This window comes from Misgurnus anguillicaudatus, chromosome 15 (genome assembly GCF_027580225.2).
Source record: "Misgurnus anguillicaudatus chromosome 15, ASM2758022v2, whole genome shotgun sequence".
NCBI lineage: Eukaryota > Metazoa > Chordata > Actinopteri > Cypriniformes > Cobitidae > Misgurnus > Misgurnus anguillicaudatus.
This window is the reverse complement of record NC_073351.2, coordinates 2,536,732-2,543,322: the sequence shown is the minus strand read 5'-3', so window position 1 is coordinate 2,543,322 and position 6,591 is coordinate 2,536,732.

Below are 6,591 nucleotides of genomic sequence, written 5' to 3'. Positions count from 1 at the left end.
CTGTGTATTGCTGCCTATGCTCAGACAGTTGGCTGGCTGGTACAGTCAGATTCAAAACCAAAAATACATGAAACTATCAGATCTAAAGAAGATTTGTTTGCTTCTTTCAAAACCCAAAGATACTGTTGGCATCTGCTGTATTATTTGCTAATTTTATGTCCAGGACTCTTTCTTAAATTGAAACTTACAGGAATACATTTTGCTTGAAAGCCCTGAATTTTATGTCCAGAACTCTATCTTAAATTTTATCTCAAATGTCCAGCAAAAATCTTAAGCCCACATCAGCTATGAAGACTGATTCATGAGACAGAGGGACAGTAATAAAATGAACAACCTACTGGATTTGGGAAGGCAATATAGAATATGCAGGCTATAAGCTGCCCACAAACTCTATCTGAGCTAAATAAGTGACTACTTGTCAGTGGAGAACTCCACTTAAACCTTGTGAGACTTGAACCTGGGGCCTGGGGCTCTATGGGAGAATCAGTGCCCTAACCACTAGACTACAGAGGATGAGTTGAAGCTGGGCTGACAAAATCTGTATTGCTGCCTATGCTCAGACAGTTGGCTGGCTGGTAGAGTCAGATTCAAAACCAAAAATACATGAAACTATCAGATCTAAAGAAGATTTGTTTGCTTCTTTCAAAACCCAAAGATACTGTTGGCATCTGCTGTATTATTTGCTAATTTTATGTCCAGGACTCTTTCTTAAATTGAAACTTACAGGAATACATTTTGCTTGGAGGCACTGAATGTTAGGTCCAGAACTCTATCTTAAATTTTATCTCAAATGTCCAGCAAAAATCTTAAGCCCACATCAGCTATGAAGACTGCTTCATGAGACATAGGAACAGTAATAAAATGAACAACCTACTGGATTTGGGAAGGCAAAATAGAATATGCAGGCTATAAGCTGCCCACAAACTCTATCAGAGTTAAAGAAGTGACTACTTGTCAGTAGAGAGCTCCACTTAAACATTGGGGGACTTGAACCTGGGTCTCCCACATGTGAGAATCAGTGCTCTAACCACTAGACTACAGAGGATGAGTTGGAGCAGGGCTGACAGAACCTGGTCCTGTGTATTGCTGCCTATGCTCAGACAGTTGGCTGGCTGGTACAGTCAGATTCAAAACCAAAAATACATGAAACTATCAGATCTAAAGAAGATTTGTTTGCTTCTTTCAAAACCCAAAGATACTGTTGGCATCTGCTGTATTATTTGCTAATTTTATGTCCAGGACTCTTTCTTAAATTGAAACTTACAGGAATACATTTTGCTTGAAAGCCCTGAATTTTATGTCCAGAACTCTATCTTAAATTTTATCTCAAATGTCCAGCAAAAATCTTAAGCCCACATCAGCTATGAAGACTGATTCATGAGACAGAGGGACAGTAATAAAATGAACAACCTACTGGATTTGGGAAGGCAATATAGAATATGCAGGCTATAAGCTGCCCACAAACTCTATCAGAGCTAAACAAGTGACTACTTGTCAGTGGAGAACTCCACTTAAACCTTGTGAGACTTGAACCTGGGGCCTGGGGCTCTATGGGAGAATCAGTGCTCTAACCACTAGACTACAGAGGATGAGTTGAAGCTGGGCTGACAAAATCTGTATTGCTGCCTATGCTCAGACAGTTGGCTGGCTGGTAGAGTCAGAGTCAAAACCAAAAATACATGAACACTATCAGATCTAAAGAAGATTTGTTTGCTTCTTTCAAAACCCAAAGACACTGTTGGCATCTGCTGTATTATTTGCTAATTTTATGTCCAGGAATCTTTCTTAAATTGAAACTTACAGGAATACATTTTGCTTGGAGGCACTGAATGTTAGGTCCAGAACTCTATCTTAAATTTGATCTTAAATGTCCAGCAGAAATCTTAAGCCCACATCAGCTATGAAGACTGCTTCAGGAGACATAGGAGCAGTAATAAAATGAACAAACTACTGGATTTGGGAAGGCAAAATAGAATATGCAGGCTATAAGCTGCCCACAAACTCTATCAGAGTTAAAGAAGTGACTACTTGTCAGTAGAGAGCTCCACTTAAACATTGGGGGACTTGAACCTGGGTCTCCCACATGTGAGAATCAGTGCTCTAACCACTAGACTACAGAGGATGAGTTGGAGCAGGGCTGACAGAACCTGGTCCTGTGTATTGCTGCCTATGCTCAGACAGTTGGCTGGCTGGTACAGTCAGATTCAAAACCAAAAATACATGAAACTATCAGATCTAAAGAAGATTTGTTTGCTTCTTTCAAAACCCAAAGATACTGTTGGCATCTGCTGTATTATTTGCTAATTTTATGTCCAGGACTCTTTCTTAAATTGAAACTTACAGGAATACATTTTGCTTGAAAGCCCTGAATTTTATGTCCAGAAGTCTATCTTAAATTTTATCTCAAATGTCCAGCAAAAATCTTAAGCCCACATCAGCTATGAAGACTGATTCATGAGACAGAGGGACAGTAATAAAATGAACAACCTACTGGATTTGGGAAGGCAATATAGAATATGCAGGCTATAAGCTGCCCACAAACTCTATCAGAGCTAAACAAGTGACTACTTGTCAGTGGAGAACTCCACTTAAACCTTGTGAGACTTGAACCTGGGGCCTGGGGCTCTATGGGAGAATCAGTGCTCTAACCACTAGACTACAGAGGATGAGTTGAAGCTGGGCTGACAAAATCTGTATTGCTGCCTATGCTCAGACAGTTGGCTGGCTGGTAGAGTCAGAGTCAAAACCAAAAATACATGAACACTATCAGATCTAAAGAAGATTTGTTTGCTTCTTTCAAAACCCAAAGACACTGTTGGCATCTGCTGTATTATTTGCTAATTTTATGTCCAGGAATCTTTCTTAAATTGAAACTTACAGGAATACATTTTGCTTGGAGGCACTGAATGTTAGGTCCAGAACTCTATCTTAAATTTGATCTTAAATGTCCAGCAGAAATCTTAAGCCCACATCAGCTATGAAGACTGCTTCAGGAGACATAGGAGCAGTAATAAAATGAACAAACTACTGGATTTGGGAAGGCAAAATAGAATATGCACGCTATAAGCTGCCCACAAACTCTATCAGAGCTAAACAAGTGACTACTTGTCATTGGAGAACTCCACTTAAACCTTGGAGACTTGAACCTGGGGCCTGGGGCTCTATGGGAGAATCAGTGCTCTAACCACTAGACTACAGAGGATGAGTTGAAGCTGGGCTGACAACATCTGTATTGCTGCCTATGCTCAGACAGTTGGCTGGCTGGTAGAGTCAGAGTCAAAACCAAAAATACATGAAAACTAACAGATCTAAAGAAGATTTGTTTGCTTCTTTCAAAACCCAAAGACACTGTTGGCATCTGCTGTATTATTTGCTAATTTTATGTCCAGGAATCTTTCTTAAATTGAAACTTACAGGAATACATTTTGCTTGGAGGCACTGAATGTTAGGTCCAGAACTCTATCTTAAATTTGATCTTAAATGTCCAGCAGAAATCTTAAGCCCACATCAGCTATGAAGACTGCTTCAGGAGACATATGAGCAGTAATAAAATGAACAAACTACTGGATTCGGGAAGGCAAAATAGAATATGCAGGCTATAAGCTGCCCACAAACTCTATCAGAGTTAAAGAAGTGACTACTTGTCAGTAGAGAGCTCCACTTAAACATTAGGGGACTTGAACCTGGGTCTCCCACATGTGAGAATCAGTGCTCTAACCACTAGACTACAGAGGATGAGTTGGAGCAGGGCTGACAGAACCTGGTCCTGTGTATTGCTGCCTATGCTCAGACAGTTGGCTGGCTGGTACAGTCAGATTCAAAACCAAAAATACATGAAACTATCAGATCTAAAGAAGATTTGTTTGCTTCTTTCAAAACCCAAAGATACTGTTGGCATCTGCTGTATTAATTGCTAATTTTATGTCCAGGACTCTTTCTTAAATTGAAACTTACAGGAATACATTTTGCTTGAAAGCCCTGAATTTTATGTCCAGAAGTCTATCTTAAATTTTATCTCAAATGTCCAGCAAAAATCTTAAGCCCACATCAGCTATGAAGACTGATTCATGAGACAGAGGGACAGTAATAAAATGAACAACCTACTGGATTTGGGAAGGCAATATAGAATATGCAGGCTATAAGCTGCCCACAAACTCTATCAGAGCTAAACAAGTGACTACTTGTCAGTGGAGAACTCCACTTAAACCTTGTGAGACTTGAACCTGGGGCCTGGGGCTCTATGGGAGAATCAGTGCTCTAACCACTAGACTACAGAGGATGAGTTGAAGCTGGGCTGACAAAATCTGTATTGCTGCCTATGCTCAGACAGTTGGCTGGCTGGTAGAGTCAGAGTCAAAACCAAAAATACATGAACACTATCAGATCTAAAGAAGATTTGTTTGCTTCTTTCAAAACCCAAAGACACTGTTGGCATCTGCTGTATTATTTGCTAATTTTATGTCCAGGAATCTTTCTTAAATTGAAACTTACAGGAATACATTTTGCTTGGAGGCACTGAATGTTAGGTCCAGAACTCTATCTTAAATTTGATCTTAAATGTCCAGCAGAAATCTTAAGCCCACATCAGCTATGAAGACTGCTTCAGGAGACATAGGAGCAGTAATAAAATGAACAAACTACTGGATTTGGGAAGGCAAAAAGATTATGCAGGCTATAAGCTGCCCACACACTCTATCAGAGTTAAAGAAGTGACTACTTGTCAGTAGAGAGCTTCACTTAAACATTGGGGGACTTGAACCTGGGTCTCCCACATGTGAGAATCAGTGCTCTAACCACTAGACTACAGAGGATGAGTTGGAGCAGGGCTGACAGAACCTGGTCCTGTGTATTGCTGCCTATGCTCAGACAGTTGGCTGGCTGGTACAGTCAGATTCAAAACCAAAAATACATGAAACTATCAGATCTAAAGAAGATTTGTTTGCTTCTTTCAAAACCCAAAGATACTGTTGGCATCTGCTGTATTATTTGCTAATTTTATGTCCAGGACTCTTTCTTAAATTGAAACTTACAGGAATACATTTAGCTTGAAAGCCCTGAATTTTATGTCCAGAAGTCTATCTTAAATTTTATCTCAAATGTCCAGCAAAAATCTTAAGCCCACATCAGCTATGAAGACTGATTCATGAGACAGAGGGACAGTAATAAAATGAACAACCTACTGGATTTGGGAAGGCAATATAGAATATGCAGGCTATAAGCTGCCCACAAACTCTATCAGAGCTAAACAAGTGACTACTTGTCAGTGGAGAACTCCACTTAAACCTTGTGAGACTTGAACCTGGGGCCTGGGGCTCTATGGGAGAATCAGTGCTCTAACCACTAGACTACAGAGGATGAGTTGAAGCTGGGCTGACAAAATCTGTATTGCTGCCTATGCTCAGACAGTTGGCTGGCTGGTAGAGTCAGAGTCAAAACCAAAAATACATGAACACTATCAGATCTAAAGAAGATTTGTTTGCTTCTTTCAAAACCCAAAGACACTGTTGGCATCTGCTGTATTATTTGCTAATTTTATGTCCAGGAATCTTTCTTAAATTGAAACTTACAGGAATACATTTTGCTTGGAGGCACTGAATGTTAGGTCCAGAACTCTATCTTAAATTTTATCTCAAATGTCCAGCAAAAATCTTAAGCCCACATCAGCTATGAAGACTGCTTCATGAGACATAGGAACAGTAATAAAATGAACAACCTACTGGATTTGGGAAGGCAAAATAGAATATGCAGGCTATAAGCTGCCCACAAACTCTATCAGAGTTAAAGAAGTGACTACTTGTCAGTAGAGAGCTCCACTTAAACATTGGGGGACTTGAACCTGGGTCTCCCACATGTGAGAATCAGTGCTCTAACCACTAGACTACAGAGGATGAGTTGGAGCAGGGCTGACAGAACCTGGTCCTGTGTATTGCTGCCTATGCTCAGACAGTTGGCTGGCTGGTACAGTCAGATTCAAAACCAAAAATACATGAAACTATCAGATCTAAAGAAGATTTGTTTGCTTCTTTCAAAACCCAAAGATACTGTTGGCATCTGCTGTATTATTTGCTAATTTTATGTCCAGGACTCTTTCTTAAATTGAAACTTACAGGAATACATTTTGCTTGAAAGCCCTGAATTTTATGTCCAGAAGTCTATCTTAAATTTTATCTTAAATGTCCAGCAAAAATCTTAAGCCCACATCAGCTATGAAGACTGATTCATGAGACAGAGGGACAGTAATAAAATGAACAACCTACTGGATTTGGGAAGGCAATATAGAATATGCAGGCTATAAGCTGCCCACAAACTCTATCAGAGCTAAACAAGTGACTACTTGTCAGTGGAGAACTCCACTTAAACCTTGTGAGACTTGAACCTGGGGCCTGGGGCTCTATGGGAGAATCAGTGCTCTAACCACTAGACTACAGAGGATGAGTTGAAGCTGGGCTGACAAAATCTGTATTGCTGCCTATGCTCAGACAGTTGGCTGGCTGGTAGAGTCAGAGTCAAAACCAAAAATACATGAACACTATCAGATCTAAAGAAGATTTGTTTGCTTCTTTCAAAACCCAAAGACACTGTTGGCATCTG